Raw genomic sequence first — 13,599 nt, 5'->3', positions numbered from 1 at the left:
TCCCAGGCCCATGATCTTTTCACTAGGCCATGCTGTCCCTAAATAAGCTGTTTGATGTCACTTTATTTTCCCCACACTGCACTGCAGTCCCGCTGAAATGGCCCCAGCATTTGAGAGGGAGAAGGGGAAAGTTGGAGGATCAAAAGAGAGGCAGCGAGGCCTAGCGGATAGAGCACAGGGCTGGGAGTCAGAAGGACCTGGGTTCTACTCCCAGCTCTGCCACTTGTCTGCTATGTGAACGTGGGTTAGTCACTTCACTTCTCTGGGCCTTTGAGCCCTATGTAGGCCAGGGACTGTTTCCAATCCGATTTGCTTGTATCCACCCCAGCGCTTAGTACAGTGCCTGGCACACGGTCAGCACTTGACAGATACAGTTATTAAAATCGACAAAGATAACAAGAGCCCCAGCGGCTCTCGCTGAACAAGGTTTACCTTTCTCCCCCAACCCCATCATCCAGCGAGGGACCTGGTGTGGACAGGCAACTCTCTCCTCTTCCATCCCCCCGGCTGGGGATGCGGCCTGGGGAGAGGGGCTGGGATTGGCCCGGCCCCGTCCCAGCCCCACCCTCAGGCCCAGTTCTGGTCCCAGCCCCAGCGCTAGTGTGGCTCAGTGGAAAGATCACGGGCTTGGGAGTCAGAGATCATGGGTTCTAATCCCAGCTCTGCCGCTTGTCAGCTGTGTGACTTTGGGCAAGTCACTTAACTTCTCTGGGCCTCAGTGACCTCATCTGTAAATTGGGGATGAAGATTGTAAGCCCCATGTAGGACAAGCTGATCAGCTTGTATCCCCCCAGCACTTAGAAGGGTGCTTTGCACATAGTAAGCGCTTAACAAATACCAACATCATTATTATTATCATTGACCCTGGTCCCACCCCAGCCCCAGCCCCAATCTCAGTTGGCCCAGTCCTGGCTCCAACCCCAGCCGTGATCACAGCTCCAGCCCCAATCCCAGCCCCAGTCCCTGCCCCAGTCCCAGGCCTAGCCCTAGTTCTGGTGCCAGCTCCAGCCCCAGGCCCAGCCCTAGTCCTGGTACCAGCTCCAGCCCCAGGCCCAGCGTCAGTCCTGGCCCCAACTCCAGCCCCAGTCGTGGCCCCAGCTCCAGCCCCGATCTCAGTCCCAATCGTGGCCCAGCCCCAATCTCAGCCCCACCAGTCCTGTTCCCAGCTCCAGCCCCAATCTCAGCCCCAGTCCTGATCCCAGCTCCAGCCCCAATCTCAGCCCCTACCAGTCCTGGTCCCGGCTCCAGCCCCAATCTCAGCTCCGGTCCTGGTCCCGGCTCCAGCCCTAATTTCAGCACCAGTCCTGGTCCCAGCTCCAGCTCCAGTCCCGGCCCCAGTCCCTGCCCCAGCTTCAGGCCCAGCCCTAGCCCTGGCCCCTGCCCCAGCCCTGGTCCCAGCTCCAGCCCTAATTTCAGCACCAGTCCTGGTCCCAGCTCCAGCCCCGGCCCCAGTCCCTGCCCCAGCTTCAGGCCCAGCCCTAGCCCTGGCCCCTGCCCCTGCCCCAGCCCTGGTCCCAGCTCCAGCCCCAGTCTCAGCTCCGGTCCTGGTCCCAGCTCCAATCCCAGGTCCCGTCCTGGCCCCAACCCTCATCCCAGCTCCAGCCCCTGCCCCAGCCCCAGGCCCCGTCCTGGCCCCAACCCCAGCCCTCATCCCAGCTCCAGCCCCTGCCCCAGCCCCTGTCCCAGCCCCAGTCCCTGTCCCAGCCCCAACCCCAGCCCTGGTCCCAGCTCCAGCCCCAATCCCAGGTCCAGTCCCGGTCCCAGCCCCTGCTCCGATCCCGGCCCCAGTCCCAGTCCCGGTCCCAGCTCCAATCCCAGGCCCAGTCCCGGCCCCAACCCCAGACCTCATCCCAGCTCCAGCCCCAGGCCCAGCCCTAGTCCTGGGTCCAGCTCCAGCCCCAACCGCAGGCCCGAGCCCAGTTCCTGCCCCTGCCCCTGCCCCTGCCCCCGGCCCCGGCCCCGGCCCCGGCCCCGGCCCCGCCCCCGCCGCCCGGTCATATCCCACGTCGGCCGACAGGGGTCGCGCTGTGGCCGGGGCGAGGCGGGGCGGGGGCGGCGGCGGCGGCAGCAGCGGCAGCAGCTCCCACGGCAGCAGCCTCTGCTCCGCTCCTCCGGAGGCCGCTGGTTGGATTATTTCACCCATTTTTTTCTTTTCCCTCCGTCCCTCCCTCCGTCCGTCCCTCCCTCCGTCCGTCCGTCCGTCCCAGCTGTCCGGGGAGGCGGCGATCTGCGGCGGGGAGAGGCGGCGTCCCCTCCGCTGCTCGGGGATTGTCCGGACCCGGGGGAGCGGCGGCGGCGGCGGCGGCAGCAGGAGCGGGAGCGGCTCCCCCTCGGGCTGCGTTTGCCCCTCGTCTCCCCGTTGGCCGGGAGGGAGGCCCAGGCCTCCGCCGCCGCCGCCGCCGCCGCCCGAGAAGCCCCGAGGGGCTTGTGCCGCTTCCGCGCCGGCCCCGGGAGCCATGTTGGAGCGGGAGGGCGGCTCGGCGTGAGAGCCGCTCCCGGAGCCCCCGGAGCCCCCCGGAGCCCCCTTTCCCCCCTCCCCCGGGCCGCCTCTCGGGCTCGGAGCGCAGCGGAGGGCGAGGCCCCGCCGGAGCCGCTTGCAGCCTGCCGGACGGCCCGGCCCGACCCGGCCCGGCCCGGCCCGGTCGGGAAGGGGGTCGGGGCGGGGGTTGGGGCGGGGGGGGCGGGGCGGCGGGGCGGGGGTCGGAGCAGAGCGGGGTCCGGGGCGGCGGCGCGAGGAGCGGATCCTTGACCCCGCGGAGGCGGCCCAAGACCCCGACCCGGCACCATCCACCCCGAGCCACACAGATTGGCTGGTGAGTTCCACCGCTCGGACCCTTCTCTCCCTCCCTCCCTCCCTCCCCTCCCTCTTTCCTTTCCTTCCTCCCTCTTTCCTTTCCTTCCCTCCCTCTTTCCTTTCCTTCCCTCCCTCTTTCCCTCTTTCCTTCCTTCCCTCCCTCTTTCCTTTCCTTCCCTCCCTCTTTCCCTCTTTCCTTTCCTTCCCTCCCTCTTTCCCTCTTTCCTTCCTTCCCCCCTCCTTCCTTCCTTTCCTCCCTCCCTCCTTCCTTTCCTCCCTCCCTCCTTCCTTCCTCCCTCCCTCCTTCCTCCCTCCCTCCCTCCCTCCCTCCTTCCCTCCCTCCCTCCTTCCCTCCCTCCTTCCTTCCCTCCCTCCTTCCTTCCTTCCTTCCCTCTTTCCTTCCCTCTTTCCTTCCCTCCCTCCCTTCCCTCTTTCCTTCCCTCCCTCCCTTCCCTCTTTCCTTCCCTCCCTTCCTTCCCTCTTTCCTTCCCTCCCTCCTTCCTTCCCTCCCTCCTTCCTTCCTTCCCTCAGTCCTTCCTTCCCTCTTTCCTTCCTTCCCTCCCTCTTTCCTTCTCTCCTTCCCTCCTTCCCTCTTTCCTTCCTTCCTTCCTTCCTTCCCTCCCTCCCTCCTTCCTTCCCTCCCTCCCTCCTTCCCTCCCTCCCTCCTTCCCCTCCTCCCTCCTCCCTCCTTTCCTTCCCTCCCTCCCTCCTTCCTTCCCTCTTTCCTTCCCTCCCTTCCTTTCCTTCCCTCCTTCCTTTCCTTCCCTCCTTCCTTTCCTTCCCTCCCTTCCTTTCCTTCCCTCCCTTCCTTTTCTTCCCTCCCTTCCTTTCCTTCCCTCCCTTCCTTTCCTTCCCTCCCCCCTTTTCTCCCCTCTTCTCTCCCTCTTTCCTTCTTCCCCTCCCTCCCTCGTTTCCTACCCCCCTTTCCTTCCCTTCCTCCTTCCTTCCCTCCTTCTTTCCTTCCTTACCTCTTTCCTTCCCTCCTTCCTTGCCTCCCTCTTTCCTCCTTCCTTCCCTCTTTCCTTCCTTTCCTTCCCTCCTTCCTTCCCTTCTTTTTTCTGTCCTTTCCTCCCTCTCCCCCTTTCTCTCTGCCTTTCCGGCCAGAGAACCCCCTGGTCCCCCCTACCCCGGTCCCCCCCCCATAATGTTGGGGGACAGGAGGACGCCTCTGCTTCTCTCCCATTACGGAGGAAGCCCCCTGTGGGCAGGGATTGCCTCGCCACTGCTCTAGTCTACTCTCCGAGCGCTTAGTGCAGTGCTTCGCACACAACAAGCGCTCAATAAATAGTACGGAAAGAATGAACGAACGAGGGGAGGGATGGCGGCCTCCCTGCTGGGGGGCGGTCACTCTCAGTCCGTCGTCTTTATTGAGCCCTTACCGTGGGAGGAGCAGTGTACTGAGCGCCCGGGAGAGGACAAGAGCCAGATGATGGGGGGCGTAGGCGGCGCCCCAGGCCCCGCATCCAGCCTCGGGGACAGCCGAGGGAAAACCAGCCCGGGCGGATGATGGTTGTATTGTCTTCTCCCAAGCGTCCAGTACAGCGCCCCATAAATACGATGGAATGAATGGAAGAAAAGAGGAAAAGTTAAACTGGGTCTTTTGCGAGGGCGACTCATCTCCAGGGCGGCCATTCGGGCATCTGGATGGCGCCTAGACCTCCCAGCTGGGCTGGATAGCTCCCTGCTCTCCGCCTCCCCTCACTCTTATATAATGCCATTTTCTGTCTTTACGTTGAGGTCCGTTTCAATGGTTGTCTGTCTCCCCAACCCCCAAGACGGTGAGCTCGGGGCGAGCAGGGCTGGTCCCTCTTTGTTGCTGTATTGCGTTTACCCAGGCGCTTAGTACAGTGCACCACACACCGTAACAGCCCAATAAATAAGATGGACTGAAGGAAGGAATCTTCCACCCTGACAAATGTTTACACGTAGGTTGTTGGGGTTTTTTTCGGCTTCCCCTATTCCCCACTTCTCACCTCTCCTTTTGGTCAGTCATCCTTTTTGGGAATAATGACAGGATGTGCAGGCCTGCCTTGACCCCCATCGCCTGTGAACATTCTTCTTTCCACCCCTTCCCTTCCTTCCTGCTCTCAGTAATGCGGCTTGGGCCGCATCAGCTGTTCACTCAGAAAAAGAAAAACCATTTGGCCCCCATCAACCCTCTTCCTAGTTTATATGGTCTTTTTCAAGAAACTCTTCAGCCCTGCCATTCTGCTTCCCCACTCGCCCCAAATACCTTCGCAGTTGCCAAAGTGGAAATGTCGGCTTCTAAATCTTGAAGGAGTCTTGAAGGATGAAGGGAACTGTTCCTGGCAGCCAACGACATTGACACTGTTGTGAGGAAATGCCGGCCTTCGAGGTGGAACAGTCTTTTCTCCCCCTAAACTTTGCAACTCCTCTCCACTGATCTTTTTAAAAGGATGAAAATAGAGATTTAATGGAAAGCCCCGAAGAATAGAGAGCTGTGGTCAAGGACTGTACTGCTTCGATGGCGGGGGTGGCGGGGGGGGGGGGGGGGTATTTTTGTGTTCATTGGGTGGGGAAAATATCCGAGCAGAATAAGGTTTTTGGTGCTTTGTGGTAAATTAAAAAAGAAAACCTTTATCGGAGATAAGATTGGGAAGAAATAAGCAATTTTTTTTTTTTAGCGAAAACCAGGTAGTCTTGCATTCCCTCTGTTGAAAGCCCTAAAGAGTGGGATCACCACTATAATCCAAGGATGCTGCTTTGTTGTGAAAATTCGGCCCTCTTGGTAATTCAAAACATTTGCATACCTCTTATAAATAGATCCTGATTGGACAAAAGACACAAAGAAAATGGGACTGAATTTTAGAACAATGCTCTCTATCATGTTTTTCTGGGTTTTTGTTTTGTCCGAGACCAAATAAATAGGACATAAATATAAAAGCTTTGATCGGTAGTCACCCAGATGACCTCTTGGGTCAGAAACCTACACGCTTTGGGAGCAGTGTTTTAAATTGTATTTTTCGAGCCAGTGGTGTTCAAGTGTACAATGAAGACAAAGCAGTGAACAGTTTAGTTTTTCTGAGCGAGCCATGATTTAAAAAAATTAAAATAGAGGCCTATTTCAGAGGCTTTAATATAGATAAAAACAGTTCTGTAACTGCTTGCTTCTGTCAATCAACTGAAACAATCACAAACATTTTATCAACATTCAGTGTTTGAAGCATATTTTAGGACTGTTCCCTTGTAAACTGCTTTACTTTTTAATGCCGTGATTTTCTTTTTTATCCTGGTGATTTTTCCACACAGTGTAAGAATTTGAAGAATTAATTATGAGACCTAGAATATCAGCTTTAAGAAGGAATGTTCCATGTGACTCGTTTGTCCTGAAAGGTGGTAGTTTGAAGGTAGAGTGGTACTATGTTCTGTTTGATGGATCACCGAAATTGAAATTATGTTAATTTCTTAAATTACCTACTTCCAGAAAGAGCAATTATGTTCTTTAGTAGACTCTCAATTTATTCTCAGCTTTAGCAACTTTGGATTTGTGCAACAGACAAGCCTGAAAAATACACCTTTTCATTTTCAGTAAAATAAGGGAAGAGGCATTCAGGGAAGGTTAAATTGGAGGATTCAGTCAATCAGTTGTTTCAAGATCTCTTAGTTTCCAAAGGCATTTCTTTGTTTTTGATAGCAAATACAGAATGTATGAAAATTTAAATTTTAAATGAGAGCAACTAAAGTGCCACCAATTTGACTAAGTAGCTCATTAGTACATAGACATATTCTGTTCCAAATATCTTAATGCCAATTTCTGATAGGTGATGGCATTTTAATTATGTTCTCTGCCAGTTTTTTTTTCTTTTTTATTCTTTTTCTTGTCCTTCACCATTATCACCAAGACTATTATCTGGAAAACATCATACACATTTTACCCTGAAGAATGGACATTAGAAATGATTCTCAAAATTGGAATAGATAATGAAAGTGATGACAGAGGGTAATCCTTAAAATGCTTTCTCCTTTCACTGCAGGGTAAATTGATGGCATTTTCTCCACTAAAGCTTTTTCTTAGTTTTGAATGGTTAAAGCTCAGTGTTTATCAGCCAGCTAAATCTTGAGCCCTTAGGTATAGATATCCCCTGCCCCCAAATCTTTGTCACTAGGCACGCAGAGGTGTTTTTCCATTATAAAACCCTATTACATGGACCTCCACCTTTCCTATAAAATATCTCTTAACCAATCACATAAGTGAAATGCATCTATCTGAACATCCTTTTTAATTTTTATTATTCTTAAACTAGGAAGAGGGAGCTGAGTTCCTAAATTACTAATGGATAATTTTTAATTAGCCTGTTTTTAGTAGGCAGTGGCCATTTGAATATGTATTTTCTTCAGTGACTAGGGACTTTTAAAATGGTGAATGATGACTTCGCTTTCATAACATTCACAGTGTTTCTACTGCAGCTGGTCCATATTGCCTTAGCGAAGTTTCCTAAAAGTCACTAGGTACATTTTATTCATGTATTCAGAAATAAAACATGGGAAAGATTTGTTAAATTGTCCTGTTCACCCTCTGCCTTCTCAGAGAAACTTATATTGTAAGGACAAAAAAAATTCCTAGGAGATGTGGATTAAAAAAAAAAAACAACTTTAAATTTAAACACTGTGAATTCATTATAGTCAGTAAAAGTTCGAGCCTCCATCCTTAGAGTTATCAGACAATAAGTGGTACTTATTGAGCGTATCCAGCCTAGAAAAAACTCTCAACTTTAGCTTGGTTAACATTTCATTTAATTATAACCTGAATGATGCAATAGCAGTAGTAGTAGATATTGATATTTTAAAAAGCATAAACTTGTGTATTAAGATGTGATCAATTTATTGTAGGAGTGTCTTTCCAAAAATTCATATCAGTGTTTGTGGCTATAATGTTTGTGGCAGAGACAGTGAGCCACACGTGGGACAGGGTCTGTGTCCAACCGGATTTGCTTGTATCCACCCCAGCATTTAGTACGGTGCCTGGCACATAGTAAGTGCTTAACAAATATTGCAGTTGTTATTATTATTAATTTAATTTCTCATGCTTCTATAATGCCACTTAAGTTTAATTGAAAAGTTTGGAAATAGACTTGAAGTGTTTACTATCGGTTTGTATGGGAACATAAATTCCAGTGCTGGATCAGACTAAGGGTTCATCCAGCCCAGTCCTCTAGACTCTAAGCTCATTGTGGGAGCAAACGTGTCTATCACCGTGCAAAGTAAATGCTCAGTAAGTGCCATAGATTGATTATTCTGCTTTCGATCATGGTAAGAGGACTTGTTTTTATATGTATTCAATGGAAAATATTGAAAACATTCAAACAGCAGTTAATAGATTCTGACCTTTTGAATAATAATAAATAACAATTGTATTAAAGTGCCAAACACTGTAATAATAATAACGATGATGTTTAAGCACTTACTACGTGCCAAGCTAAGCGCTGGGGTAGATACAAGATAATGAGGTTCTTCATGGGGCTCACAGTCTAAGTAGGAGGGAGAACGGGTATTGAACCCCCATTTTACAGTTGAGGAAACTGAGGCACAGAGAGATTAAGTGACTTGCCGATCCTCACACAACAGCAATGTGGCAGAGCTGGGATTAGAACCCGGGTCCTCTGACTCAGACCCCCACTTTTCCCATTAGGCCACGCTGCTTTTCTGAATGGCACTAATTGCTGTGTTGCATCAGAACAACAGCAGAATGTTGCTTGACATCAGTTGTTTGGTGATTAGAAGGTGCATGTTTATGAACAAGATGTAGAAGAAAATTAAAGTAGCCAATTTTATTATTCAGAATTAAACTAAAACTATGTTAGGGTCTGTTGCTTTTTCTGTCTGCCCTTGACTGCTGTGCTTTAAAAATGCCTGTATGGTATCTTTTCGATTTAATCTTGAAGGTATTGTTCCTGATTCTGCTCAAGTATCAATAAATAGAGATATTTTTATTGCTTAGTAAAATATTTGGGGTTTATAGAATCTTTTGAAACAATGGTTTGAGGAGCATAGGCTATTGTTTCTTTCGACTGGGTTTAAAGGATTTCAGGCTGGTTCCCTACAAGTTCAATAGGCTTTCTGGTGTTTCCAACTCTCTTGTGTTTTTGCATGGTATACAGTTCCAGTTATGCTTCTTGAAAATAGCTTAAATAGCTTTGAAAGTGGGTCAAGTGTAAGGAAAATGTACATTTGGAGAAAACTTCATAGGGCCAAAAAGTCAGTCTGTGTCAACAGAACTTGGCCACGGAGAGGGAGTAGGGAAGAGAAATGGATGACGGTAGTCTACCCACACGTTTCCTGGAAGGGGTAACAGAAAACAACAGGGACAAAAGGAACACTTTAAGGATGCATGAAAACAAAGCTTTAGACAATATGGAATCGTGGCTGAAACTATGTGAAATAGACCAGTATGACGTATGGCAATCAAGAAAAGAACAGCTGCTTTTGAGCAAAGCCACTCTCTAGCTGCGTGTCTTGTTTCCCCACCACTGGCTTTCCTTCATTTCCCCTTCCCCTTTCCTATTCCTCCTGCCCTCACCCTTATCGCACCAACGGAGGAATCTGGTCTCTTTCTACTCCTCCAACCTCCAACTCATATACCAATTAAAAAATGGTTTCTTCTCCTGTGCCCAGTGTGGAAGAGGGGAAAGGGACCCACTTAATCTATGAACCCCATTATTTAAACTTGAGCTGCAGGAGCTGAGGGATAAGTGTTTTCCTGTTGTTAACACTTGGTAAGGGGTGAAGGGGCTGAGAGAAGATCAGTTGATGATATTTATTTGGCACTTACCATGCGCAGAGCACTGTACTGAGCACTTGGGAGAGTTCAGTACAACAGAAGTGGCAGATACATTCCCTGCCCACAAGCAGCTTACAGTCTAGAGGGGGAGACAGACATTAAAGTAAATTACAGATGGATATGTACTTAAGTGCTTTGGTTTGGGAAGAGGTGAATATCTAAGTGCCCAAGGGGAACAGGCCCAAGTGCTTAGGTGATGTAGAAGGGAAGGCTTAGACAGGAAAGTGAGGGCTTAGTCGGGAAAGCCTCTTGGAAGAGATGTGTTTTTAAGTGGGGCTTTGAAGGTGTGGAGAGGTGGTTTGTAGGATATGAAGTGGGAGTTCATTCATTCATTCAATCATATTTATTGAGCGCTTACTATGTGCAGAGCATTGTACTACATAGAGAAGTAGCGTGGCTCAGTGGAAAGAGCTTGGGCTTGGGAGTCAGAGGTCATGGGTTCAAATCCTGGCTCCGCCGCTTGACAGCTGTTTGACTTTGGGCAAGTCACTTCACTTCTCTGTGCCTCAGTTCCCTCATGTGTAAAATGGGGATGAAGACTGTGAGCCCCACATGGGACAACCTGATCACCTTGTATGCCCCCAGCGCTTAGAACAGTGCTTGGCACATAGTAAGCGCTTAACAAATACCACCATTATTATTATTACTAAGCACTTGGAAGGTACAGCTCGGCAACAGAGAGAGATAATCCCTGCCCCACTATGGGGTAACAGCCTAAAAAGGGGGAGACAGACAACAAAACGAAACAAGACGTCAGGCTTCAATAGAGTCAAAATAAAGAGAATCATAGATGTATACACGTCATTAATGAAATAGAGTAATAAACGATATATACAAATATACACAAATGCTGTGGGGCGGGCAGTGGGCATGGCTCAGTGGAAAGAGCCGGGGCTGGGGAGTCAGAGGTCGTGGGTTCTAATCCTGCCTCTGCCGCTTCTCAGCTGTGTGACCTTGGTCAAGTCACTTAACTTCTCTGTGCTTCAGTTCTAAGCCAAACGGCAGGTGCAGGCAAGGGGATGGCGGCAAGAAAGATGAGATAGAAGTGTAGTGAGAATGGTGGTGTTAGAGGACAAAGTGTAGGGTTGGGTTTTAATAGATCAGCTAGATAAGTTAGAAGGGGGAGAGCCGATTGAATGCCTTAAAGCCAATGAATGGTAAGGAGTTTGTTTGGATCAGCCTGGACTATCTTCCAAGTACATTTATTAGGTATTTATAGCAAAATATACCTCTTGTTATTCCTTATACCTGATTTTTGGTATAAACTTCCCCATCTCATTTTTACTTTACTTCCTCCATTGCGTAAATGTGTCCCTACTGAAGTAATTACTTTAACTTGATCATATGAATCTTTCTTATCCATATGAAAGGCAGTTTCCTTTCCTACCACAGCAATACTTTTTTTGAATTTAAATTTTTTTCAAGCCACCCCTCAATTTTGCCTTCATCCAGTGTCTCATTTATTGGCATCTCTAGCAGTTGAGAATTACAGAGAAAAAAAATTTTACAAGTTCAGAAAAATAGTACTGCAGTTAAGATTTTATTGGGAAAGCATTTTTTTAAAATTTTCAGCATCTTTCTTGTAAAGATTCCTAAAGCTATCTGTAAGTTTTTTCCACTTCTTTCCCATTTTTCAGTAACTCAGCATTAGTAGAAACATCTTCTCAAAAGCTTGCCCATTCACTAAATGTACAGATTCATTCAGTTGGACTTTGGATTCTTAGTTCACTAATGAAACTCAAGGGTGATTAAGGAGTGGAAATTTGGCCCCATATACTAAACTGGTGGGTACTGCCTAATGTATACTGGAGTGCTTTTGATGTAGTTTGGCATTTTGTTATTCAGTTTGCCGCATTCTAAAGAGTGGAGTTAATATTCTTAATTCCAAGAAATACTTGTTTGGATGACCCTGAGACTCCACAATGCAGCCAAACAGATTGACATTTAATAGTTTCTCGTGCAATCTGTAAACTTGAAAATACTTTCAGTTTCAACTGTGTGAAATCAATTTTGTGTGCATAGCTTCCGTAAAGGTTTTTGAGGACTTCATACAAAGAAGTTAGAATCTGCTTCCAATCTCCATCTGTTTTGAGGCTTCTTGTTATTCAGTTCCTTTATTCGGTTCCATACCCATGTCCTTGTTTTTAACCTGCGGTTTCATCTGATTTTTTTGGGTTCTGTGAGAGTGTAAATATTCTTGTACTGAAAACTTAAAGACACTCCTTTGGCATGAGGCAACTTTCTTTTGTTTCAGGATTTAGTCCCAGGAGGGCATGAATACCATTTAACTTGATTTTTATATAGTTAGGCTTAGGAGTGTGTGGATGTGGATATTTAAAAAATTCTGATCAATTAGTCATATTTATTGAGTGCTTGTTGTATGCAGAACACTGTACTAATGCTTGGGAGATTACAATATAATAGAGTTGGTAGATACGTTCATTCATTGTCGTATTTATTGAGCGCTTACTGTGTGCAGAGCACTCTACTAAGTGCTTGGAAAGTACAGTTCAGCAACAGATAGAGACAATCTGTACCCAGCGGTGGGCTCACAGTTTAGAAGGGGGAGACGGACAACAAAACAACTAAACAGGCATCAATAGCATCAAAATAGAATTATAGATATTATACATATTAATAAAATAAATAGAATAATATATACAAATATACACAAGTGCTGTGGGGCAAGGAAGGGGGTAGAGCAGAGGAAGGGAGTAGGGGCAATGGGGAGGGGAGGAGGAACAGAGGAGAGGGGAGGAGGAACAGAGGAAAGGGGGGGCCCAGTCTGGGAAGGCCTCCTGGAAGAGGTGAGCTCTCAGGGCTTTGAAGCGGGAAAGAGAGCTAGTTTGGCGGATGTGAGGAGGGAGGGCAGTCCAGACCAGAGGTAGTATGTGGGCCAGGCGAGAATGAGCTCCAGTGAGGAGGTTAGGGGCAGAGGAGCGGAGTGTGAGGGCTGGGCAGTAGGAGAGAAGGGAGGTGAGGTAGGAGGGGTAAGGGGATGGGGAGCTTTGATGCCAAGAGTGAAGAGTTTTTGCTTCATTGCAAAGGTTGTCCCTGCCCAAAATGAATTTATAGTCTAGAGACTGTATATAGACATTAATATAAATTGCAGATATATATATAAGTGCCGTGGGGCCGAGGGAGGGGTGAATAAAGGTTGTAATTCCAAGTGCAGGGGTCACTTGAGGGAGTGGGAGAAGAGGAAATAAGGACTTAACGGGGGGAAGACCTCTTGGAGGTGTGCTTTTAATAAGGCTTTGAAGGTGGGGAGAGTAATTGTCGGTCGAGTATGAAGAAGGAGGGTGTTCCAGGCCAGAGGTAGGTTATAGGTGAGAGGTTGGCGGTGAGATAAGTGAGATAGAGGTTCAGTGATTAGGTTGGCATTAGAGGAGCGAATTGTGCAGGCTGGGTTTTAGTAGGAGAGCAGCGAGGTGAAGTAGGAAGGGGCAAGGTGATCGAGTGCTTTTAAAGCCTATGATAAGGAGTTTCCGTGTGATGTGGTGGATGGGAAACCACTGGAGGTATGGTGACCTACAAGGAAGAAAGCAGAAACCTTCTTCACTTGCTGGCTTAGGTACTGAAGAACAATAGGTGGGGACAATAACTGGACCTTAAACTGCACTTAACACCACTTCACCATAATAGACCCTATCTTAATGATCGCAATACAGTCCATTCTTAATAGTGCAGAGGTTACATTCTTGGTAAGTCCTGTGTGAGTTACTGAAAATTCTCATTATAGTACGTCTTGATCACATCACAGTCTCTCTGGATGGATGTGCATTGTCAGTGAGTGCAGTGTGCAAGTGCTTGGAAAATATAGAATAAAGAAGGGGCAGAATATGGAATGAAGAAGTGATGCACTCCCTGCCGCAAGGAGCTTATACTCTAAAAGGGAAACAAGATAGGCATATTTACTAATATAGTGGTCAAAATAAATAATTGAGTATCCTTGTTTATATATCCTGGAGTGCTGAGGATAGGTATAAATAAATTCACAAGCCCG

At 48.4% G+C, this 13,599-nt stretch overlaps 1 protein-coding gene across 1 annotated transcript in view; it reads left to right on the top strand.

The window, feature by feature from the left end:
* Positions 1-2,700: 2,700 nt before the first annotated feature.
* The window catches only part of CDK17 (cyclin dependent kinase 17), a 142,148-nt gene continuing 131,249 nt past the window's right edge, over positions 2,701-13,599 (top strand). Inside the window, exon 1 of the mRNA XM_029079467.1 lies at positions 2,701-2,813. The gene's annotated coding sequence lies outside the window, so the exon portion shown is untranslated. The remainder of the gene's footprint in view (positions 2,814-13,599) is intronic.

This window comes from Ornithorhynchus anatinus, chromosome 14, assembly GCF_004115215.2.
Source record: "Ornithorhynchus anatinus isolate Pmale09 chromosome 14, mOrnAna1.pri.v4, whole genome shotgun sequence".
Classification (NCBI taxonomy): Eukaryota; Metazoa; Chordata; class Mammalia; order Monotremata; family Ornithorhynchidae; genus Ornithorhynchus; species Ornithorhynchus anatinus.
Note: the sequence above shows the minus strand (reverse complement) of the source record. Positions and strands in the feature narration are given on the sequence as shown.